This window comes from Ambystoma mexicanum, chromosome 1p, assembly GCF_040938575.1.
Source record: "Ambystoma mexicanum isolate Mex_15411 chromosome 1p, UKY_AmexF1_1, whole genome shotgun sequence".
NCBI classification, from domain to species: Eukaryota; Metazoa; Chordata; class Amphibia; order Caudata; family Ambystomatidae; genus Ambystoma; species Ambystoma mexicanum.
The window spans coordinates 1248127031-1248153624 of record NC_090921.1 but is presented as its reverse complement, the minus strand read 5'-3'; positions in this window follow the sequence as shown (position 1 = coordinate 1248153624).

Below are 26594 nucleotides of genomic sequence, written 5' to 3'. Positions count from 1 at the left end.
ACAATATATATATATATATCACACTTCTATAAATAAATTGATAATGGATATTACACTTGTGAATATGAGCAGTAGTCAGCAAGAGGTAACTTATGAATAGGAACAGAAGAATAAGGTGGGAAAGAATGCTTTATATGGTTCAAGGAAACGCAAGGTGGAATAAAATGCAGTACATAAATAACTTGCTATGATTTTAGCAAAAGGTAATATGATAACTTTTTCTTTTGACAATTCACTCCCCCCCTATGCAATACAAGAAATGGAAGGAGAGCACACAGTCTTCAAGAATCCCAACAAATCACACTTTATAATGCAATACACAGTTCCAGTTCTCCCAGCAAGCTTAGGGAAAACAGGGATGAGTTTTAAACACAGGCGAATTACTTTAATGTGGTTTGCAAGGAAGTGAAAAGGTGCTAAAATTGCTTTTAATTCCCTCTAGAGGTTCAGGGTAGGTGATGGCTACTTTATATTAGTTCAGGCTCACTTTAACAATACTCTATGAATGATTAGCAGATTGCAAATGAATTTTAGCAAAGAGAAGCAAAAAGCTGCTGATTTCTACAGATGAAGAAATCGGGCCAAATCGCAAATCGCAGTAAATTTCGCAAGTGCGTGTCTCGCGATTACGGAACACGTATAGGAAGTAGGAGGTCCTTTGGGAAGCCTAGATTCTAAGCTTTCAGATGAAAGTTAAATCTCGTTCCTAGCACAAGCGGTTCCGGAGATACGAATGATATAATAAAGGTAGATTTTCGGATTTAAAGTAAAACTCAAAATGACAGGTGACAGCTTGCAGCTGCAGAATTGACAGGTGACAGTTGTGCAGCTTTAAAAATGACAGATGACACGATTTCTAGGAGGCTGTTCTAATTAGGTTAAAATAGCTTGAATTAGATTATTTTAACTAAGAGATTGGGTTCTGCACAGTTCTGGCGGATACTCACTCCTAATTTTGAAATGAATGGGCCTCGTCACGGATCTGGTCAACTGGACTGGACTTCGGTTCTCTCTGCTCGGCGGGTCAATCAGGCAGCGGTTCTGCTCACAGCGGTCTGGGTCTCTCTGGATCTCTGGTCTGGTCTCTGGCAATTGTTCTTGGCAAAGAATTCAAACAGCTCACCCGGCTGTGGAATAGTTTGCAAATGATTTTAAGGATGCTGAGGCCTGCTGAGAAGAGTACTCAGTTTGTGGGTTTAGGCCCTTGCTTTAAGTTCTGAAGGAAAGTTCTGGTCTTTGGAGATTGATGGATGTGAAGTCTGGAGTCTCCCGGCAGAGCGTCCCGCAGAAAATGGAATTTAATGTCCCTACCTCTCCCAGCAGTCTCTTTTTATGTGTTTTAAAAAGTGGGTAGAGAGGCTTGCATCCCTAAACCTGCCCCTCTCTTGATTTGATAGGTCAATAGATTCTTTGGTCCCTGATTTGGGAAGGGATAGTGTGTCAGAGTGATGTCATTTTTATGACTTGCAGAAATGACACTCCCCTGGTCAATGTGCACACAAATCTATTCCTGATCCAAATACATATTTCCCAGGTACACAGTTGTTTGACATCACATACACACATCATATATTACTAAAGATAGTCCCTGTCTCGACTCTGGCGTTTCTAGGAGCTTGCATTCGAAAATGGCAACTTATTTTCGATTTTAGTGGGTTTTGCAACATTGATTTTTCATCAAAAATTATACATGGTACAAATTGGAGTTTGGACTCAAATCGTGAGGGCATTTTTCAAACTAAGACTCTCAAAGTTGTACATTCCTGTCATTTGGTTACAATAAATTATCACTGTTTCTATAAACTATATATTTGTTGCAATTCAACTCCCCAAAGTGTTTGGGTCCGCCTCCAGGAGTCTGGGAGGGTCAGTGATCACATGTCTCTCCTTGCTGGCAGAGGGCTGTTGACAGGAAACACTCAAAATTAACATATCCCATTCAACAGAAAGAGCCTTTTGTTTGGGCTCCAGCAGGCTGCCTGGAAGCCTCTCCTCAATCAATCAACAGGGTCATGTGATATCCTACCTCCTGGTGTGGGAATCTCTGAGGTGTTAAGGTTTCCCAGCCTCTTGGCCTCTGGGAACAGCAGGTGGCTAAGGTTTCTAATTAACCAACAAGCTTTGAAGTCCTTGCACCTCTTGCAACTCCTAAATACAGTTTCCCTGTCAGAGTTTAGACCGCTAGCGCCACCTTGGGGAATTTGTCGGTACTGCATCCATTTTTGAGTTGTCTTGATTTACTGCATTTCAATAGAGTGGTATTTTGCTTGATAGTATTGGACCCTTGCTTAACATTGTTTTGATGGCATCCTTACAGTAGAGTGGTGATGTGGAACCCCCCACAAGAAGGTTGTATCTTTGGAGTGGTCTCGTGCCAACTGCGCAGTTCTCCTATTCTGGCGTGAATGTGGGCGGCGATAGCTCATCCCCACATACACCCAGTCTATTGATTTAGTTTGTTCTGGGATAAAATAATGGGCGGCGACAGCTCATCCCCACATCTACCCAGTCTATTGATTTAACATGGGTCAAAACCCTTGACAAATCCCCCCGCCCGACTGCGCTTTGATTCAAGTCGAGGGGAAGTCGGGTGCAAAGGAGGTTTTGAGAACTTGCGTTGATATGTCCGCATTATCTTCTTCCAACTTTGTAGATGGCACAGTTCAGCATCTTTTCCTCCATCCGGTTGGATCGATCGGTTCTCCTCGCTGGTCCTGATGGGAATATTGGGCGGTACCCTGGGCCCCTCGGGTCTCTGCTCCCGGTCCCCGGATTGTCCTCCTTGGCCAGTCTCCAGGTTTTCTTTCTCCTAGGACGACAAAGGAAAGCGGCAATACCTATTCGTAGACATTTCTTCCCCACCATTGATATAGTGGGGTGGCATATACATTTTATAGTCAAAACATTTGCGTTCTTATTTTAACAAAAAACAAGATACAATTATAAGACATTTTTTTTCCAATCATAATATTTTAGAGACTATATGTGGGATATTTTTAGGGTTGGAATTGAATTACTCTGGAGCGGTCCCCTCTGGTATTGCAGAGGACTCCTCCAGTTGTTGCAGAGTGTGCCTGGGATGGCAACACTTTAGCTGATTTATATATACCCACTTGTCTTCCCCCTCTGCCGAACTGCCTTTGGGGATGCGGATCTTGTACGCTACAGGGGAGATCTTGTCTATAATTTCAAGCGGTCCCTTCCATATAGGCAAGAATTTTCGCTGTTTGGCCTGGTTCCTTTGGAAATTGTATAGATAGACCCGATCACCCACCTTATATTCCTTTCGGGTAGTTTCTAAATCATAGTGGGTCTTCATGCTCTCGGCTGATCTTTCTAGATTCCGCTGAGCATAGGCAAAAGCATGCTGAAGGTGTTTCCTTAAATTCTCCACATACTCATGAGTTGTGGAGGCATTTATCAACGTTTGCTCTTGGGTTCTGTAGAGCAAATGCTGGGGAAGCACCATCTTGCGTCCAGTCATCAACTCAAACGGTGACATTTTAATTGCAGATGAAGGGGTAGATCTGATGGCCATTAAGCCCAGAGGTAATCGGACATCCCAACTCGGCCCAGAATCCGCCACAAACTTTTTTAATATGCTCACAATGGTTCGGTTGTATCTCTCTACTGCTCCAGAAGAAGCTGGCCTGTAAGCAATATGTAGCTTCCTTCTGACCCCCAGTATCTCCCACATCTTTGTCATTACTTCACTGGTGAAGTGGCTACCGCTGTCTGACTCAATCCTTTGAGGTAGACCAAAACGGGAAAAGATGTGGTTAATCATCAGGGCAGCTGCTGTTTCTGCCTTGCAGTTTGGGGCTGGGAGACATTCCACCCACTTGGTAAACAAGCATGTAACGGTCAACATGTACTTGTTTCCTCTAGACGAGCGAATTACAGGGCCTACAAAGTCGATTTGCAAATCTGACCATGGCAGTGTCATCCCCCTCTTTTGGAGAGGCGCACGGTGTGTGAGGGATGATGGCTGGAATTGTGCACACACAAGACACCCCTTCAAGTATTGGTCGAGGTCTTGTCCCATGTGTGGCCAGTATGCAACCTCTCTTAAGATTTCCAGTGTTGTGTGAAACCCCCTATGACCGGCGGTGGCCGCGTCATGGGCGTGACTTAACATCAGGCTTCGGAATGAGGTAGGGACCACCCACTGATCATGGCCAGCTGGGATTTCCTTACCAACAAACCGTCTTGGATTCGGAACCTTTTTGGACATTTCATCAACACTCTTAGGTCCTCTTTCCCAATGTAATCGGTATCCGTCAGGGGAAAGTTCTCAGGGTCCTCAATGTGTTGGTAAAACTTACCAATTATTGGATCCCCCTTCTGAGCTGTAATCAAATCAGCATCAGGGGTCTCCTTACTCCATTGTGCAGTTGAAAGATCATTGTGAGCATTGGTCTGGGACCTAGTGATGGCAGTGACCTGGATTTCCCCCAACAGGGACTCTATTTCTATTAGATCCCCTTGGATGGCCCCGGTTTTGGCCAGCTGATCAGCTAAGTCATTTCCAGTTTTGTCTGGTCCCTCTACTTTGGAATGACCCTTGATCTTTTTCCAGTAGATGGTCATCCCATTCGATGTGACCAGCTCATCTATGTTTTGGATTAACTTCCCTTGTTTCAGGGGTTTGTTATTAGCACATAACATGCCTCTGGTTTTCGAATTAACCAGGTGCTCCACGAACCCGTTCTGTACATAATCTGAATCTGTGATTATGACCAGTTCGTGCAGTTGATGTTGGACAGCAGTGAGGATGGCCTGATGCACAGCCATCAATTCTGCCAACTGACTACTTCGGGGACCAATTTTGTATCCAGCGGAGGGTTCTGGAAACTCCCTCACCCATGCATTCCCTACGCCGGCCACCAGTTCTTTCTCCCCGTTGTTGTTAACATGGTAAGAACATCCATCCACATAGACATTGGGCATTCCCTCACACTTGTCTTCTTCAAAGACTTTGTGTGGGGAATTAAGGTATGCCTCCATGTTGTCCTTGGTTTTTAGACTTTCGTCCTCAAAACAGTTTTCTCTGGCACAATCATGCAAGTCAGCCAGACCTTGCGCGAGGGGACTCTTCTTGTTTTGGCCATATCTGACCCCTACAGGAAAGCCTTCCATAGACAGAATCCAGGAAGTAATTCGGGAATTACTCACATTTCCGGCCCGGATTCTGTCATTTTGGAGGTATTGCAGAGGCTGGTGTGGAGTCTCCACTATGATGTGTTCCGCCTGGATAAACGGGCGGTAATTCTTCAATGCCCACACCGTTGCCAAGGCCTTTTCACAATCGTTGAATTTTTCCTCCACAGAGGATAAAGTTTTGCTCGCATAGGAGATTACTTTATTGACCTTGTCATGCTTTTGGTATAATACTGCCGTCAAGCACGTATTAGAGAACCCTGTCTCCAGGAAGAACTCCTTGTTTCTGACAGGGTAAGCTAGGCAAGGCGCTTGTGAGAGGCTTCTCTTGAGTTGTCTTACTGCCTCGGATTGTTCTGGACCCCATTCCCACTTGAAGAGATGAATCAGGGGTCTAGTGATCTCTGCGTAGCCTTCAATGAACTTTCTGCTGTAATTAGTCAGTCCAAGGAGGCTCCTTAGTTCCCGCAGAGTTGTGGGATCCTTCAGTTTCTGGAGTGCTTCCACTTTCTTTTTCCGGGGACAGAGACCCTGAGGAGTAATCTCATGCCCTAAGAAATTAACACGGGTTCTACACCATTGTGCTACTTGAAAGGAAAGTTTTGCTCCGGTGGCCCTCAACTGTGTCAGAACATAACGGATCTCCGCTATGTGTTCCTCCACAGATGAACTTTTGATGAGGACATCATCTACATAAGCCAGGTTACCCCTCGCACCCAGGTCGGGCATGGCCTTATGTAGGAAAATGTTGAATTCATTGCCGGAGTTGAGGTATCCGAAGGGAGTCCGGGTCCATGTGTACTGCTGGCCCCCAAAGGTAAAAGCCAGTTTGTATTGGTCCTCCCTACTGACAGGCACGGTCCAGAATCCATTGGTCAGGTCTGTTGCTGTGAATACCTGTGACCCCTGAATCTGGGCCAGCCCTTGGTCAATGTAGGGCAGAGGCCATCGGGAAGTATGGACCCGTTTGTTGAACTCCCTAAGGTCGTCGCAGAGTCTCCACTGGCCGTTTGGCTTCAATATTCCCAGCACCGGATTATTGAAGGTGCTGTGTACTGGACGGATTATTCCCCGGGACTCAAGGTTCTTAATTATTTCAGTAAGGAACTCCATGGATGCGAGAGGCAAACGATATTGCTTCACAAACACTGGAGTCATTCCAGGGTCCGTGGGAATTGTTGTGGTGTGGATGTCGGTGCGACCACAGTCATATGAGTCTACCGCAAAGAGATCTTGAAAATCCAAGAAAACTTGTTTCAACTTTTGCTTCTGTTCTAGAGTCACACAGGTATCAGCTAGGTTGACTCTCTCTTCCACCATCTGCCTGAAGCCTGGAAAGACTTCTGGTTTGGCTATCTCAGTGGCCTCCTCCAGCTGGGTGGAGAAGTCCCTGGTCAGAGTGCTGATTTGGACTGGCGGCTTCAGGTGGGGAAGGCAGCCTTCATGGACTTGGAAAATCACCTCATCCCTCCTGAAGTCACAAGTCACATCTTCCATACCATAAGGGCAAGAAGTGTACACCAGGAAGTTCCCACCATGCCGGGTGAAAATCCTGTCTGGTGTTGTATTGTCATCACTGTCACTGTCAAAACAGTCCTTGGGGATTGGTCCTAACAGTTCATTTCCTAAATCAATGGAGAAATGTCGGTCGTTAACCGCCATTCCAATAATGGTGCCTGAGGCTAGAGTAATACTCTTTAAGTCGCTGTTATCCACCTCTATTGGAATGGTGTCATGTTCTATGTTGACTAATGGAGTTGGGTTTACCCCCAACCCTTGCTGTTGGAGGGAAGCATTTAGATGTATATAAGCATCAGGGTTTTTCAATTTTTGTCCTGTTTTAACTTTCACTTCCAGGGAGGATTGTCGGGTCCTTTCTGGGATGGTGACTTCCTCTTTAATCTGAATTTCAACTGCATAAGGTAGCAATTGAGCCGACCTAAATGCTTTTTCTTGATCATCAAAGCCCATGGGATTATCCGCTAATCGGGACCAAGCTGTGAAGTTTATTAGGTCCAAACTAATGGCAAAGCGATTGAGAATGTCACTGCCTAAGTAAAAGACGGCAGTGACGTCTCGCACGACCCAACAATTATCGACTATGCTCTTGTTGCCAATGGAGATTTTGAGCATACACCTGCTTGGCAGGAGATGTTTGGAATTAGGTGCTTCCAGGCCCATTTCCCATTTGTCTATCAGTTTGCATGTGGGAATGGCTGGATCTTTTGGGAGTTGGCGGAACATGGCTTCGCTGATGAAGCTCTTACCGTTGTTCACACACACTCGAGCGAGAACAGAGTCCTTCCCATCATTTAACTTAACAGGGATGAACAACTGCTCTCCAATTTTCTGATTATCAGCCAGGCTCTGAGCTGATTTCACATCTTTCTGGACTATAGGAGTGGGAGTTTCTGATTGTGGATCAGTAAAGAATTTCAGGGTGTTTCCTTCCAGTGTGGATTACCACCTTAAACTGGAAGGAAGGTTGATTTTCAGAAATAGAGAGGACCCCCCATCACCAGTCTGTTGTCCTACTGCTATTACTGTCACGTATGAAATTTGGTTGTTCTGGAAGTGAAATTCTACTTGGTCAGATTTTTGTTCAACCATGTGGCAGGTGCCGTTTAAACTAACATGGTGACACTCTGTTTTAATTTTATTGGTCGGCTAGTCTGGGTCCAGAGGACCTTGTTTACACAATCTATTAGGGGTGACAACCTTCTCAGGAGGTCATTCCCTAGTAAACAAGGGGTGCCCTCTGGAGTCACTACTATGACCGGATGTTTCACCTTGTGTCGCCCAATTTTAATGTCCAAATCTGCCGTCCCCTCGACGGGAGTTTCCCTCCCGTCAAAGTTCTGGAGTTGTCCAGGAATAAAGGTGAGAGGAATACGGTAATTCTCCCCCTTCCTGCATTTAGTTCATCAAAGGCCCTTTTGGAGAGAAGGGGAGCTTGGGATCCAGTGTCCACCAGTGCCGAAACTGTACCCTGCCCCTGTACTTGCACCGGGGCATAGTATCTTCCCTCCTTCTCCTCAAGGGGGCACAGATAATGCACATTTTTGGACAACTGGTGGGCTAACTTTCAGGTTTTGGACATTGCTAGCGAAGAGATTTGGGCAGAATTCTGTGGAGAGCCTTGGGAATCTGAAAGAAAAAGTTGGCAACTGGTGATCAGAGCCATTGTGGGTTCCCCTGGTTCCGGTTCTGGGCCACCCCCCCCCTTTTTGGAGGCAGTCACCAGGATGGGTTTGAACCAGGGGATTTTGGTATTGTCGGTTCTGGGATGAGATGATGGGCGGCGGTAGCTCAGTCTCCATATCTCCCCAGTCTGAATTGACATCCCTTGGGACCCATTTTTGCTTGGGAGGAGTTCCCCCATCTCTGAAGGAGAAGATCCTTTTCCCAGGATCTTCTGAGGATCCCTCTCCCTCAAATTGGAAGACCTGTACCTCCTCCACAAAGTGGGTCTGTTTGGGTCCTTTGTTTCTCCTACCCCCCTCTGCTCCTTGGGAGGCAGGCTTTCAGGGGCAGGCGATTTTGTTTCTGGTTCCTGGTTTTCCAAGGGCTGTTTACAAGTTGGGAAGGAAGCTTCCTCCAAGGCTTTACACCTCCCTTCCCCTTGTGCCTCCTCCCCGGGAACCTGTGGGTTATCGGGGTGCTGCCCCCATCATTGCTCTGGAGCTCCAGGTCCAGAGTTTGGGGCATTCTGCGGTGGCATGCTCATCTGAGGGTTCTGTTGAGCCCTCAGTATGTGACCCAGATCTCGTGCCATATTTTGGACCTGGCGCTCAAGTTGTGAAACCCGCTCAGGCTGATACGGGGCTCTATTTTCTCCCCTGGGCTGATCCCGGGAAGGGTAGCTATCCCTTCTCTGGTAATACCCCGGATTGGGAAGATTTGGGTACCCCTCCACCCTTGGCCTCCCCTCTCCCGAATTAGGTTGTCTGGGCTCAGGGAATTGGGGAAAGAAGGATGGATGATTTTGGGGTTGGAAATTGGGTGGATACCTGGGGAAAAAGTTCTGCCCAGGATTTGGTGAATTTCTGCCCTCCTGGGGGACGTTAGGAGGGAAGTTCCCTGGGCCAGGTGCTTGGCTGGATCCCCCCCTTGGGCTGGAGGAGTCCACACATAACCCAGGATGGGTCGGTTTCCCTTGTAGCAGAGTCTTACATAATCAGGGGAGCGAGGGACCCCATTTGTGGGACTACCTCCTCGACTCCTTGTCTGTGACTGGCCCGAGGGCCTTCTGGGCTGTGAATTATTTGGTGCATGCAGGTTTTTAGGCCCCCCCATCTCCAAATCTAAAACGGGGGCAACCTTTACCTCTGCCACCTTGGCAGCAGCAGGGGTGCTGTTGGTTTTGGGGTTTTTTGGCGCATTATTTTTATTTTCGATGGGCTTCTGCACTTCATAGATCCGGGTTGCCTGTTCAATGACCCAGTCTAAAGATCGTTTCTCATGAAAATCTCTCACGAGCTGGGTCATTATGTATTTGGGTAAGGCATGGAAAAACGTATTGATAAATTCTCTGCTATTCCCGCGCACCCTTCTGGTGGTCTGCGCAAAAGCACGCTTTAATTCTTGCACAAACTCTTGTGGGGCCTGATCCTCCCCACATTGCAAATTGTAGGCTGCCTTGCGAGCCTCTTGAGGATTTCTGTGCATAGAAAAATGTTTCCAGATGGCCGCCCTGTATGTGGACCACCTTGAATGGTTTTGATCCTCTAGCCCCGCAAAGAAACTGGAGTATTCTGGTGAGAAGGTCCACTTTACATATTGAATACAGCTTTGGTTGTCCTTCAAATGGAAAGTCTCCATCATTTGCTCATAGAGCTCCAAGTGTTCCCAAACAGAATACTTGGCGTTCTTATGATAAGGCGTGATGACACTCCTTATTGCCTTTATTTGTTTCAATGGTTCCTTAAGCAAGGCCCTTTTTGCCTTATTGGCCTTTTTGGTTCGAATAACCCTGGTCCATTCATCCTCCGACTCAGAAGCGCTGCTCCCAGAGGTGCCCGTCTGATCTTCCAGGTTTTCCCAGATTCTGCAAGCCTGGGAATGGCTGGCAGAATGTGGGGACCTGGTCTCCTGTGTCCTGTGACGCTCAGAGGAGTCTTCAGATCCCTCCTTGCTACCAGGATTTGCTGGGCATCCCCCCCACTGACCTAACTGGGCAGAGGTTTTCAGGATGCCCTTAGTGGGCCTACTCTCCTGGGGTTCCCCACTAAATTGCACTGTGCTTGGGTGCCCATACCCGGATGCCCGCCCATCCATTCCTGGGAGGTACTGGCCTATGAGCCCCATACTTCTAGCTGGATAGTAATCTGCCATCCCCGTGGCCCTGGGCTCATGTGCGCGAGGGGACATGGGGGTGGCAGAGTCCAGGGACTGGGAGAGATGCTGGCCTCTGGTACTAGGGCTCCTGAGGTTATGCTCAGGAGTTTCTCTTTCCCAGCGAACCTCATCTCTATCCGCCCCTGCTTCCTGTTGCAATGCAAGAGCCTGCGCTTTCAGTTCCTCAGTTAAGGCCTTATTAGACTCTATCAGTCTCTCCTGCATGGCTACCTGTTGCTGGAGCCTATCATTGTGCTGACAGAGAGCCTCATTTTCTCTCTGTGCCTCCTGATTGGTCCTGGAGCACCGGGCCAGTCTCTGCTGCAGGAGGGTTACCTCCTCAGTCCCATCCCTACTGGCCTGCTCCTTTCTTGCCAGAGCCTCCTCCACCCTCCTGGTGTGATCTAGCAAGCCCTGATGCTCTTTTTGGAGGTCACCCAGCCCCTGCAGGGCCACGTGATTTTCTTCAATTTTTCTTTTTAAATGGCAGACTTCCTGGCCTAAGGTATCCCTTTACTGACCAAGAGCCTGCATTTGTGATGCCAGGTCGTCCCTCTGCCTTTGAAAGGCACCAGCTTTCTGGCGTTCTTCATCAAACTCTGCCTGGGTATCCAGGTCTTTCAAAATCAATGTATTGCTTTCCTCTTTCTCTCTGTCTAGTTGGATTTGCAGGATGGCTACCTGCTCTGTGCATGCCCTGTTGAAATTGATCTTTTGCTCCAGCTTTTTCTGGCTCTGCAGTAAGGAGTCCAAACTGTCTTGGTGCTCCTTCTGCAAAGCCAGAATTCTGGTATCCTGGTCTGTCTTTTCCTGTTGCAGTATATCCATGTCCTCTTTTATTTTAATGATATACTGCCTTCTATCATGATATTCTGCCTCTGCTCAGAAGAGACCAGGTCAGATTGGGCCTTTTCTAACGCCATCTGTTGCCTATTTGCCAGATCTTGGCCTTCAGCACATTTGTCCTGCATGGCTCCCATATATAGATACAAATATGCCGCTATCCTAACCATCTTGTGGTGTTCATCTTTAACTTTAGGAGCCATGTATAATTCACTCAGGGCCACATGTAATGGACCTTGATCTCTCCATGTATCTGACCCTGTTTCAGTGACCCGTTGCGCGATTGCCTACAACCAGACCGTTTGGTCCTGATGAGTCCACTCACCTCTCACAAATATCTTATGTAAGAAGTACTCTCTGGCTATTTTCATATCTACCAAGGTCGTCATTCTGGAATTTGAGTTCCATCCTGACTTACAGAAGTTTGTATTTTATTTTGCAAAACAGACCGTTTCCTTAGAGCGTTCCTTTGAGGGATGCTTTCACAGTGTAAAACAGCGTGGTGATGTAACCGGATATGTGTATCTGGTCAGTTGCCACACTGTATTAATCTGCACAAGTGGTAAATCTAACCCAGAATATCCCGGCTCCGAGCCCCCACTTTTGTAAGTGATATTCAATCAACACTACAGCTAAGTCAATGCCTAGTCTGGGATCCTGAGGAAAACCCTTATTGATGTATTTATATGTCCAGTTCAGTACTCTGGATGACAACCCTTGTATAACACCCCCCTCTTAGAATCCTCCTGACCCCACTGAGCCAAGAAGTAGGTTTGTTTTGCAAATTAAAAGGTTTATTTGAAAATTTAAACAATATATATATATATATCACACTTCTATAAATAAATTGATAATGGATATTACACTTGTGAATATGAGCAGTAGTCAGAAAGAGGTAGCTTATGAATAGGAACAGAAGAATAAGGTGGGAAAGAATGCTTTATATGGTTCAAGGAAACGCAAGTTGGAATAAAATGCAGTACAGAAATAACTTGCTATGATTTTAGAAAAAGGTAATATGATCACTTTTTCTTTTGACAATTCACTCCCCCCCTATGCAATACAAGAAATGGAAGGAGAGCACACAGTCTTCAAGAATCCCAACAAATCACACTTTATAATGCAATACACAGTTCCAGTTCTCCCAGCAAGCTTAGGGAAAACAGGGATGAGTTTTAAACACAGGCAAATTACTTTAATGTGGTTTGCAAGGAAGTGAAAAGGTGCTAAAATTGCTTTTAATTCCCTCTAGAGGTTCAGGGTAGGGGATGGCTACTTTATATTAGTTCAGGCTCACTTTAACAATACTCTATGAATGATTAGCAGATTGCAAACGAATTTTAGCAAAGAGAAGCAAAAAGCTGCTGATTTCTACAGATGAATAAATCGGGCCAAATCGCGGTAAATTTTGCGAGTGCGTGTCTCGCGATTACGGAACAAATATAGGGAGTAGGTAGTCGGTTCTAGGTCCGTTGGAAAGCCTAGATTCTAAGCTTTCAGATGAAAGTTAAATCTTGTTCGTAGCACAAACGGTTCCGGAGATACGGATGATTTAATAAAGGTAGATTTTCGGATTTAAAGTAAAACTCAAAATGACAGGTGACAGCTTGCAGCTGCAGAATTGACAGGTGACAGTTGTGCAGCTTTAAAAATGACAGATGACACGATTTCTAGGAGGCTGTTCTAATTAGGTTAAAATAGCTTGAATTAGATTATTTTAACTAAGAGATTGGGTTCTGCACAGTTCTGGCGGATACTCACTCCTAATTTTGAAATGAATGGGCCTCGTCACAGATCTTGTCAACTGGACTGGACTTCGGTTCTCTCTGCTCGGCGGGTCAATCAGGCACCGGTTCTGCTCACAGCGGTCTGGGTCTCTCTGGATCTCTGGTCTGGTCTCTGGCAATTGTTCTTGGCAAAGAATTCAAACAGCTCGCCCGGCTGTGGAATAGTTTGCAAATGATTTTAAGGATGCTGAGGCCTGCTGAGAAGAGTTCTCAGTTTGTGGGTTTAGGCCCTTGCTTTAAGTTCTGAAGTAAAGTTCTGGTCTTTGGAGATTGATGGATGCGAAGTCTGGAGTCTCCCGGCAGAGCGTCCCGCAGTAAATGGAATTGAATGTCCCTACCTGTCCCAGCAGTCTCTTTTTATGTGTTTTAAAAAGTGGGTGGAGAGGCTAGCATCCCTAAACCTGCCCCTCTCTTGATTTGATAGGTCAATAGATTCTTTGGTCCCTGATTTGGGAAGGGATAGTGTGTCAGAGTGATGTCATTTTTATGACCTGCAGAAATGACACTCCCCTGGTCAATGTGCACACAAATCTATTCCTGATCCAAATACATATTTCCCAGGTACACAGTTGTTTGACATCACATACACACATCATATATTACTAAAGATAGTCCCTGTCCCGACTCTGGCGTTTCTAGGAGCTTGCATTAAAAAATGGCAACTTATTTTCGATTTTAGTGGGTTTTGCAACATTGGTTTTTCATCAAAAATTATACAAAGGTACATTTCCCTTCCACATATATCCCAGTAACTTTCCATGTCTCTAGCATAAACACATTGTCTACAATAATCATAATTAATGGGGTTTTGCCCCAGAACATGGTACAAATTGGAGTTTGGACTCAAATCGTGAGGGCATTTTTCAAACTAAGACTCTCAAAGTTGTACATTTATGTCATTTTGTTACAATAAATTATCACTGTTTATATAAACTATATATTTGTTGCAATTCAATTCCCCAAAGTGTTTGGGTCCGCCTCCAGGAGTCTGGGTGGGTCAGTGATCACATGTCTCTCCTTGCTGGCAGAGGGCTGTTGACAGGAAACACTCAAAATTAACATACCCCATTCAACAGAAAGAGCCTTTTGTGTGGGCTCCAGCAGGCTGTCTGGAAGTATCTCCTCAATCAATCAACAGGGTCATGTGATATCCTGCCTCCTGGTGTGGGAATCTCTGAGGTATTAAGGTTTCCCAGCCTCTTGGCCTCTGGGAACAGCAGGTGGCTAAGGTTTCCAATTAACCAACAAGCTTTGAAGTCCCTGCCCCTCTTGCAACTCCTAAATATAGTTTCCCTGTCAGAGTTTAAACCGCTAGCGCCACCTTGGGGAATTTGTCGGTACTGCATCCATTTTTGAGCTGTCTTGATTTACTGCATTTCAATAGAGTGGTCTTTTGCTTGATAGTATAGGACCCTTGCTTAACATTGTTTTGATGGCATCCTTACAGTAGAGTGGTGATGTGGAACCCCCCACAAGAAGGTTGTATCTTTGGAGTGGTCTCGTGCCAACTGCGCAGTTCTCCTATTCTGGCGTGAATGTGGGCGGTGATAGCTCATCCCCACATCCACCCAGTCTATTGATTTAGTTTGTTCTGGGATAGAATAATGGTCGGCGACAGCTCATCCCCACATCTACCCAGTCTATTGATTTAACATGGGTCAAAACCCTTGACAAATCCCCCCGCCCGACTGCGCTTTGATTCAAGTCGAGGGGAAGTCGGGTGCAAAGGAGGTTTTGAGCCCTTGCGCTGGTATGTCCGCATTATCTTCTTCCAACTCTGCAGATGGCACAGTTCAGCATCTTTTCCTCCATCCGGTTGGATCGATCGGTTCTCCTCGCCGGTCCTGATGGGAATATTGGGCGGTACCCCGGGCCCCTCGGGTCTCTGCTCCCGGTCCCCGGATTGTCCTCCTTGGCCAGTCTCCAGGTTTTCTTTCTCCTAGGACGACAAAAGAAAGCGGCAATACCTATTCGTAGACATTTCTTCCCCACCATTGATATAGTGGGGTGGCATATACATTTTATAGTCAAAACATTTGCGTTCTTATTTTAACAAAAAACAAGATACAATTATAAGACTTTTTTTTCCAATCATAATATTTCAGAGACTATATGTGGGATATTTTTAGGGTTGGAATTGAATTACTCTGGAGCGGTCCCCTCTGGTATTGCAGAGGACTCCTCCAGTTGTTGCAGAGTGTGCCTGGGATGGCAACACTTTAGCTGATTTATATGTACCCACTTGTCTTCCCCCTCTGCCGAACTGCCTTTGGGGATGCGGATCTTGTACGCTACAGGGGAGATCTTGCCTATAATTTCAAACGGTCCCTTCCATGTAGGCAAGAATTTTCGCTGTTTGGCCTGGTTCCTTTGGAAATTGTATAGATAGACCCGATCAGCCACCTTATATTCCTTTCGAGTAGTTTTTAAATCATAGTGGGTCTTCATTCTCTCGGCTGATCTTTCTAGATTCCGCTGAGCATAGGCAAAAGCATGCTGAAGGTGTTTCCTTAAATTCTCCACATACTCATGAGTTGTGGAGGCATTTATCAACGTTTGCTCTTGGGTTCTGTAGAGCAAATGCTGCGGTAGCACCATCTTGCGTCCAGTCATCAACTCAAATGGTGACATTTTAGTTGCAGATGAAGGGGTAGATCTGATGGCCATTAGGACCAGAGGTAATCGGATATCCCAACTTGGCCCAGAATCCGCCACAAACTTTTTTAATATGCTCACAATGGTTCGGTTGTATCTCTCTACTGCTCCAGAAGAAGCTGGCCTGTCAGCAATATGTAGCTTCCTTTTGACTCCCAGTATCTCCCACATCTTTGTCATTACTTCACTGGTGAAGTGGCTACCGCTGTCTGACTCAATCCTTTGAGGTAGACCAAAACGGGAAAAGATGTGGTTAATCATCAGGGCAGCTGCTGTTTCTGCCTTGCAGTTTGGGGCTGGGAGACATTCCACCCACTTGGTAAACAAGCATGTAACGGTCAACATGTACTTGTTTCCTCTAGATGAGCGAATTACAGGGCCTACAAAGTCGATTTGCAAATCTGACCATGGCAGTGTCATCCCCCTCTTTTGGAGAGGCGCACGGTGTGTGAGGGATGATGGCTGGAATTGTGCACACACAAGACACCCCTTCAAGTATTGGTCGAGGTCTTGCCCCATGTGTGGCCAGTATGCAACCTCTCTTAAGATTTCCAGTGTTGTGTGAAACCCCCTATGACCGGCGGTGGCCGCGTCATGGGCGTGACTTAACATCAGGCTTCGGAATGAGGTAGGGATCACCCACTGATCATGGCCAGCTTGGGATTTCCTTACCAACAAACCGTCTTGGATTCTGAACCTTTTTGGACATTTGATCGACACTCTTAGGTCCTCTTTCCCAATGTAATCGGTATCCGTCAGGGGAAAGTTCTCAGGGTCCTCAATGTGTTGGTAAAACTTACCAATTATTGGATCCCCCTTCTGAGCTGTAATCAAATCAGCATCAGGGGTCTCCTTACTCCATTGTGCAGTTGAAAGATCATTATGAGCATTGGTCTGGGACCTAGTGATGGCAGTGACCTGGATTTCCCCCAAAAGGGACTCTATTTCTATTAGATCCCCTTGGATGGCCCCGGTTTTGGCCAGCTGATCAGCTAAGTCATTTCCAGTTTTGTCTGGTGCCTCTACTTTGGAATGACCCTTGATCTTTTTCCAGTAGATGGTCATCCCATTCGATGTGACCAGCTCCTCTATGTTTTGGATTAACTTCCCATGTTTCAGGGGTTTGTTATTAACACATAACATGCCTCTGGTTTTCCAATTAACCAGGTGCTCCACGAACCCGTTCCGTACATAATCTGAATCTGTGATTATGACCAGTTTGTGGAGTTGATGTTGGACAGCAGTGAGGATGGCCTGATGCACAGCCATCAATTCTGCCACCTGACTACTTCAGGGACCAATTTTGTATCCAGCGGAGGGTTCTGGAAACTCCCTCACCAGTTCTTTCTCCCCGTTGTTGTCAACATGGTAAGAGCATCCATCCACATAGACAGTGGGCATTCCCTCACACTTGTCTTCTTCAAAGACTTTGTGTGGGGAATTAAGGTATGCCTCCATGTTGTCCTTGGTTTTTAGACTTTCGTCCTCGAGACAGTTTTCTCTGGCACAATCATGCAAGTCAGCCAGACCTTGCGCGAGGGGACTCTTCTTGTTTTGGCCATATCTGACCTCTACAGGAAAGCCTTGCATTGACAGAATCCAGGAAGTAATTCGGGAATTACTCACATTTCCGGCCAGGATTCTGTCATTTTGGAGGTATTGCAGAGGCTGGTGTGGAGTCTCCACTATGATGTGTTCCCCCTGGATAAACGGGCGGTAATTCTTCAATGCCCATACCGTTGCCAGTGCCTTCTCACAATCGTTGAATATTTCCTCCACAGAGGATAAAGTTTTGCTCGCATAGGAGATTACTTTATTGACCTTGTCATGCTTTTGGTATAATACTGCCGTCAAGCACGTATTAGAGAACCCTGTCTCCAGGAAGAACTCCTTGTTTCTGACAGGGTAAGCTAGGCAAGGCGCTTGTGAGAGGCTTCTCTTGAGTTGTCTTACTGCCTCAGATTGTTCTGGACCCCATTCCCACTTAAAGAGATGAATCAGGGGTCTAGTGATCTCTGCGTAGCCTTCAATGAACTTTCTGCTGCAATTAGTCAGTCCAAGGAGGCTCCTTAGTTCCCGCAGAGTTGTGGGATACTTCAGTTTCTGGAGTGCTTCCACTTTCTTTTCCTGGGGACAGAGACCCTGAGGGGTAATCTCATGCCCTAAGAAATTAACACGGGTTCTACACCACTGTGCTTTCTGATAGGAAAGTTTTGCTCTGGCGGCCCTCAAATGTGTCAGAACATAACGGATCTCCGCTATGTGTTCCTCCACAGATGAACTTTTGATGAGGACATCATCTACATAAGCCAGGTTACCCCTCGCACCCAGGTCGGGCATGGCCTTATGTAGGAAAATGTTGAATTCATTGCCGGAGTTGAGGTATCCGAAGGGAGTCCGGGTCCATGTGTACTGCTGGCCCCCAAAGGTAAAAGCCAGTTTGTATTGGTCCTCCCTACTGACAGGCACGGTCCAGTATCCATTGGTCAGGTCTGTTGCTGTGAATACCCCTGAATCTGGGCCAGCCCTTGGTCAATGTAGGGCAGAGGCCATCGGGAAGTATGGACCCGTTTGTTGAGCTCCCTAAGGTCGGCGCAGAGTCTCCACTGGCCGTTTGGCTTCAATATTCTCAGCACCGGATTATTGAAGGTGCTGTGTACTGGACGGATTATTCCCCGGGACTCAAGGTTCTTAATTATTTCAGTAAGGAACTCCATGGATGCGAGAGGCAACCGATATTGCTTCACAAACACTGGAGTCATTCCAGGGTCCGTGGGAATTGTTGTGGTGTGAATGTGGGTGCGACCACAGTCATATGAGTCTACTGCAAAGAGATCTTGAAAATCCAAGAAAACTTGTTTCAACTTTTGCTTCTGTTCTAGAGTCACACAGGCATCAGCTAGGTTGACTCTCTCTTCCACCATCTGCCTGAAGCCTGGAATGACTTCTGGTTTGGCTATCTCAGCGGCCTCCTCCAGCTGGGTGGAGAAGTCCCTGGTCAGAGTGCTGATTTGGACTGGCGGCTTCAGGTGGGGAAAGCAGCCCTCATGGACCTGGAAAATCACCTCATCCCTCCTGAAGTCACAAGTCACATCTTCCTTACCATAAGGGCAAGAAGTGTACACCAGGAAGTTCCCACCATGCCGGGTGAAAATCCTGTCTGGTGTTGTATTGTCATCACTGTCACTGTCAAAACAGTCCTTGGGGATTGGTCCTAACAGTTAATTTCCTAAATCAATGGAGAAATGTCGGTCGTTAACCGCCATTCCAATAATGGTGCCTGCGGCTAGAGTAATACTCTTTAAGTCGCTGTTATCCACCTCTATTGGAATGGTGTCATGTTCTATGTTGACTAATAGAGTTGGGTTTACCCCCAACCCTTGCTGTTGGAGGGAAGCATTTAGATGTATGTAAGCATCAGGGTTTTTCAATTTTTGTCCTCTTTTAACTTTCACTTCCAGGGAGGATTGTCGGGTCCTTTCTGGGATGGTGACTTCCTCTTTAATCTGAATTTCAACTGCATAAGGTAGCAATTGAGCCGACCTAAATGCTTTTTCTTGATCATCAAAGCCCATGGGATTATCCGCTAATCGGGACCAAGCTGTGAAGTTTATTAGGTCCAAACTAATGGCAAAGCGATTGAGAATGTCACTGCCTAAGTAAAAGACGGCAGTGACGTCTCGCACGACCCAACAATGATGGACTATGCTCTTGTTGCCAATGGAGATTATGAGCTTGGCAGGGGATGTTTGGAATTAGGTGCTTCAAGGCCCATTTCCCATTTGTCTATGAGTTTGCATGTGGGAATGGCTGGATCTTTTGGGAGTTGGCAGAACATGGCTTCGCTGATGAAGCTCTTACCGTTGTTCACACACACTCGAGCGAGAACAGAGTCCTTCCCATCATTTAACTTAACAGGGATGAACTGCTCTCCAATTTGCTGATTATCAGCCAGGCTCTGAGCTGATTTCACATCTTTCTGAACTATAGGAGTGGGAGTTTCTGATTGTGGATTAGTAAAGAATTTCAGGGTGTTTCCTTCGAGTGTGGAATACCACCTTAAACTGGAAGGAAGGTTGATTTTCAGAAATAGAGAGGACCCCCCATCACCAGTCTGTTGTTCTACTGCTATTACTGTCACGTATGGAATTTGGTTGTTCTGGAAGTGAAATTCTACTTGGTCAGATTTTTTTTCAACCATGTGGCAGGTGCCATTTAAACTAACATGGTTGACACTCTGTTTTAATTTTATTGGTCGGCTAGTCTGGGTCCAGAGGACCTTGTTTACACAATCTATTAGGGGTGACAACCTTCTCAAGAGGTCATTCCCTAGTAAACAAGGGGTGCCCTCTGGAGTCACTACTATGACCGGGTGTTTCACCTTGTGTCGCCCAATTTTAATGTCCAAATCTGCTGTCCCCTCGACGGGAATTTCCTTCCCATCAAAGTTCTGGAGTTGTCCAGGAATAGAGGTGAGAGAAATACGGTAATTCTCCCCCCTTCCTGCATTTAGTTCATCAAAGGCACTTTTGGAGAGAAGGGGAGCTTGGGATCCAGTGTCCACCAGTGCCGAAATTGTACCCTGCCCCGGTACTTGCACCGGGGCATAGTATCTTCCCTCCATCTCCTCAAGGGGGCACAAAAAATGCACATTTTTGGACAACTGGTGGGCTAACTTTCTGGTTTTGGACATTGCTAGCGAAGAGATTTGGGCAGAATTCTGTGGAGAGCCTTGGGAATCTGAAAGAAAAAGTTGGCAACTGGAGATCAGAGCCATTGTGGGTTCCCCTGGTTCCGGTTCTGGGCCGCCCCCCCCCTTTTTGGAGGCAGTCACCAGGGTGGGTTTGAACCAGGGGATTTTGGTATTGTCGGTTCTGGGATGAGATGATGGGCGGCGGTAGCTCAGTCTCCATATCTCCCCAGTCTGAATTGACATCCCTTGGGACCCATTTTTCCTTGGGAGGAGTTCCCCCATCTCTGAAGGAGAAGATCCTTTTCCCAGGATCTTCTGAGGATCCCTCTCCCTCAAATTGGAAGACCTGTACCTCCTCCACAAAGTGGGTCTGTTTGGGTCCTTTGTTTCTCCTACCCCCCTCTGCTCCTTGGGAGGCAGGCTTTCAGGGGCAGGCGATTTTGTTTCTGGTTCCTGGTTTTCCAGGGGCTGTTAACAAGTTGGGAAGGAAGCTTCCTCCAAGGCTTTACACCTCCCTTCCCCTTGTGCCTCCTCCCCGGGAACCGGTGGGTTATCGGGGTGCTGCCCCCGTCATTGTTCTGGAGCACCACGTCCAGAGTTTGGGGCATTCTGCGGTGGCATGCTCATCTGAGGTTTCTGTTGAGCCCTCAGTATGTGACCCAGATCTCGTGCCATATTTTGGACCTGGCGCTCAAGTTGTGAAACCCGCTCAGGCTGATACGGGGTTCTTTTTTCTCCCCTGGGCTGATCCCGGGAAGGGTAGCTATCCCTTCTCTGGTAATACCCCGGATTGGGAAGATTTGGGTACCCCTCCACCCTTGGCCTCCCCTCTCCCGGATTAGGTTGTCTGGGCTCAGGGAATTAGGGAAAGAAGGATGGATGATTTTGGGGTTGGAAATTGGGTGGATACCTGGGGAAAAAGTTCTGCCCAGGATTTGGTGAATTTCTGCCCTCCTGGGGGAGGTTAGGAGGGAAGTTCCCTGGGCCAGGTGCTTGGCTGGATCCCCCCCCCTTGGGCTGGAGGAGTCCACACATAACCCAGGATGGGTCGGTTTCCCTTGTAGCGGGGACTTACATAATCAGGGGAGCGAGGGACCCCATTTGTGGGACTACCTCCTCGACTCCCTGTCTGTGACTGGCCCGAGGGCCTTCTGGGCTGTGAATTATTTGGTGCAGGCAGGTTTTTAGGCCCCCCCATCTCTAAATCTAAAACGGGGGCAACCTTTACCTCTGCCACCTTGGCAGCAGCAGGGGTGCTGTTGGTTTTGGGGTTTTTTGGCGCATTATTTTTATTTTCGATGGGCTTCTGCACCTCATAGATCCCGGTAGCCTGTTCAATGACCCAGTCTAAAGATCGTTTCTCATGAAAATCTCTCACGAGCTGGGTCATTATGTATTTGGGTAAGGCATGGAAAAACGTATTGATAAATTCTCTGATATCCGTGCCCACACTTCTGGTGGTCTGCGCAAAAGCACGCTTTAATTCTTGCACAAACTCTTGTGGGGCCTGATCCTCCCCACATTGCAAATTGTAGGCTGCCTTGTGAGCCTCTTGAGGATTTCTGTGCACAGAATTTTTTCAAGATGGCCGCCCTGTATGTGGACCACCTTGAATGGTTTTGATCCTCCAGCCCCGCAAAGAAACTGGGGTATTCTGGTGAGAAGGTCCACTTTACATATTGAATACAGCTTTGGTTGTCCTTCAAATGGAAAGTCTCCATCATTTGCTCATAGAGCTCCAAGTGTTCCCAAACAGAATATTTGGCGGTCTTATGATAAGGCGTGATGACACTCCTTATTGCCTTTATTTGTTTCAATGGGTCCTTAAGCAAGGCCCTTTTTGCCTTATTGGCCTTTTTGGTTCGGGTAACCCTGGTTCATTCATCTTCCTACTCAGAAGCGCTGCTCCCAGAGGTGCCCGTCTGATCTTCCAGGTTTCCCGGATTCTGTGAGCCTGGGAATGGCTGGCAGAATGTGGGGACCTGGTCTCCTGTGTCCTGTGACGCTCAGAGGAGTCTTCAGATCCCTCCTTGCTACCAGGATTTGCTGGGTATCCCCCCCACTGACCTAACTGGGCAGAGGTTTTCAGGATGCCCTTAGTGGGCCTACTCTCCTGGGGTTCCCCACTAAATTGCACTGTGCTTGGGTGCCCATACCCGGATGCCCGCCCATCCATTCCTGGGAGGTACTGGCCTATGAGCCCCATACTTCTAGCTGGATAGTAATCTGCCATCCCTGTGGCCCTGGGCTCATGTGCGCGAGGGGACATGGGGGTGGCAGAGTCCAGGGACTGGGAGAGATGAAGGCCTCTGGTACTAGGGCTCCTGAGGTTATGCTCAGGAGTTTCTCTTTCCCAGCGAACCTCATCTCTATCCGCCCCTGCTTCCTGTTGCAATGCAAGAGCCTGCGCTTTCAGTTCCTCAGTTAAGGCCTTACTAGACTCTATCAGTTTCTCCTGCATGGCTACCTGTTGCTGGAGCCTATCATAGTGCTGACAGAGAGCCTCATTTTCTCTCTGTGCCTCCTGATTTGTCCTGGAGTACCGGGCCAGTCTCTGCTGCAGGAGGGTTACCTCCTCAGTCCCATCCCTACTGGCCTGCTCCTTTCTTGCCAGAGCCTCCTCCACCCTCCTGGTGTGATCTAGCAAGCCCTGATGCTCTTTTTGGAGGTCACCCAGCCCCTGGAGGGCCACGTGATTTTCTTCAATTTTTCTTTTTAAATGGCAGACTTCCTGGCCTAATGTATCCCTTTCCTGACCTAGAGCCTGCATTTGTGATGCCAGGTCGTCCCTCTGCCTTTGAAAGGCACCAGCTTTCTGGCGTTCTTCATCAAACTCTGCCTGGGTATCCAGGTCTTTCAAAATCAATTTATTGCTTTCCTCTTTCTCTCTGTCTAGTTGGATTTGCAGGGTGGCTACCTGCTCTGTACATGTCCTGTTGAAATTGATCTGTTGCTCCAGCTTTTTCTGCCTCTGCAGTAAGGAGTCCAAACTGTCTTGGTGCTCCTTCTGCAAAGCCAGAATTCTGGTATCCTGGTCTGTCATTTCCTGTTGCAGTATATCCATGTCCTCTTTTATTTTAATGATATACTGCCTTCTATCATTTTCTGACTCCTGGCTCCTGTGCAGCCTCTGCTCAGAAGAGACGAGGTCAGATTGGGCCTTTTCTAACGCCATCTGTTGCCTATTTGCCAGATCTTGGCCTTCAGCACATTTGTCCTGCATGGCTCCCATATATAGATACAAATATGCCGCTATCCTAACCATCTTGTCGTGTTCATCTTTAACTTTAGGAGCCATGTATAATTCACTCAGGGCCACATGTAATGGACCTTGATCTCTCCATGTATCTGACCCTGTTTCAGTGACCCGTTGCGCGATTGCCTACAACCAGACCGTTTGGTCCTGATGAGTCCACTCACCTCTCACAAATATCTTATGTAAGAAGTACTCTCTGGCTATTTTCATATCTACCAAGGTCGTCATTCTGGAATTTGAGTTCCTTCCTGACTTACAGAAGTTTGTATTTTATTTTGCAAAACAGACCGTTTCCTTAGAGCGTTCCTTTGAGGGATGCTTTCACAGTGTAAAACAGCGTGGTGATCTAACCGGATATGTGTATCTGGTCAGTTGCCACACTGTATTAATCTGCACAAGTGGTAAATCTAATCCAGAATATCCCGGCTCTGAGCCCCCACTTTTGTAAGCGATATTCAATCAACACTACAGCTAAGTCAATGCCTAGTCTGGGATGCTGAGGAAAACCCTTATTGATGTATTTTTATATCCAGTTCAGTTCTCTGGATGACAACCCTTGTATAACACCCCCCTCTTAGAATCCCCCTGACCCCACTGAGCCAAGAAGTAGGTTTGTTTTGCAAATTAAAAGGTTTATTTGAAAATTTAAACAATATATATATATATCACACTTCTATAAATTAATTGATAATGGATATTACACTTGTGAATATGAGCAGTAGTCAGCAAGAGGTAACTTATGAATAGGAACAGAAGAATGAGGTGGGAAAGAATGCTTTATATGGTTCAAGGAAACGCAAGGTGGAATAAAATGCAGTACATAAATAACTTGCTATGATTTTAGCAAAAGGTAATATGATAACTTTTTCTTTTGACAATTCACTCCCCCCCTATGCAATGCAAGAAATGGAAGGAGAGCACACAGTCTTCAAGAATCCCAACAAATCACACTTTATAATGCAATACACAGTTCCAGTTCTCCCAGCAAGCTTAGGGAAAACAGGGATGAGTTTTAAACACAGGCGAATTACTTTAATGTGGTTTGCAAGGAAGTGAAAAGGTGCTAAAATTGCTTTTAATTCCCTCTAGAGGTTCAGGGTAGGTGATGGCTACTTTATATTAGTTCAGGCTCACTTTAACAATACTCTATGAATGATTAGCAGATTGCAAATGAATTTTAGCAAAGAGAAGCAAAAAGCTGCTGATTTCTACAGATGAAGAAATCGGGCCAAATCACAAATCGCAGTAAATTTCGCAAGTGCGTGTCTCGCGATTACGGAACAAGTATAGGAAGAAGGAAGTCGGTTCTAGGTCCTTTGGGAAGCCTAGATTCTAAGCTTTCAGATGAAAGTTAAATCTCGTTCCTAGCACAAGCGGTTCCGGAGATACGAATGATTTAATAAAGGTAGATTTTCGGATTTAAAGTAAAACTCAAAATGACAGGTGACAGCTTGCAGCTGCAGAATTGACAGGTGACAGTTGTGCAGCTTTAAAAATGACAGATGACACGATTTCTAGGAGGCTGTTCTAATTAGGTTAAAATAGCTTGAATTAGATTATTTTAACTAAGAGATTGGGTTCTGCACAGTTCTGGCGGATACTCACTCCAAATTTTGAAATGAATGGGCCTCGTCACGGATCTGGTCAACTGGACTGGACTTCGGTTCTCTCTGCTCGGCGGGTCAATCAGGCAGCGGTTCTGCTCACAGCGGTCTGGGTCTCTCTGGATCTCTGGTCTGGTCTCTGGCAATTGTTCTTGGCAAAGAATTCAAACAGCTCACCCGGCTGTGGAATAGTTTGCAAATGATTTTAAGGATGCTGAGGCCTGCTGAGAAGAGTACTCAGTTTGTGGGTTTAGGCCCTTGCTTTAAGTTCTGAAGGAAAGTTCTGGTCTTTGGAGATTGATGGATGTGAAGTCTGGAGTCTCCCGGCAGAGCGTCCCGCAGAAAATGGAATTTAATGTCCCTACCTCTCCCAGCAGTCTCTTTTTATGTGTTTTAAAAAGTGGGTAGAGAGGCTTGCATCCCTAAACCTGCCACTCTCTTGATTTGATAGGTCAATAGATTCTTTGGTCCCTGATTTGGGAAGGGATAGTGTGTCAGAGTGATGTCATTTTTATGACTTGCAGAAATGACACTCCCCTGGTCAATGTGCACACAAATCTATTCCTGATCCAAATACATATTTCCCAGGTACACAGTTGTTTGACATCACATACACACATCATATATTACTAAAGATAGTCCCTGTCTCGACTCTGGCGTTTCTAGGAGCTTGCATTCAAAAATGGCAACTTATTTTCGATTTTAGTGGGTTTTGCAACATTGATTTTTCATCAAAAATTATACATGGTACAAATTGGAGTTTGGACTCAAATCGTGAGGGCATTTTTCAAACTAAGACTCTCAAAGTTGTACATTCCTGTCATTTGGTTACAATAAATTATCACTGTTTCTATAAACTATATATTTGTTGCAATTCAACTCCCCAAAGTGTTTGGGTCCGCCTCCAGGAGTCTGGGAGGGTCAGTGATCACATGTCTCTCCTTGCTGGCAGAGGGCTGTTGACAGGAAACACTCAAAATTAACATATCCCATTCAACAGAAAGAGCCTTTTGTGTGGGCTCCAGCAGGCTGCCTGGAAGCCTCTCCTCAATCAATCAACAGGGTCATGTGATATCCTACCTCCTGGTATGGGAATCTCTGAGGTGTTAAGGTTTCCCAGCCTCTTGGCCTCTGGGAACAGCAGGTGGCTAAGGTTTCTAATTAACCAACAAGCTTTGAAGTCCCTGCACCTCTTGCAACTCCTAAATACAGTTTCCCTGTCAGAGTTTAGACCGCTAACGCCACCTTGGGGAATTTGT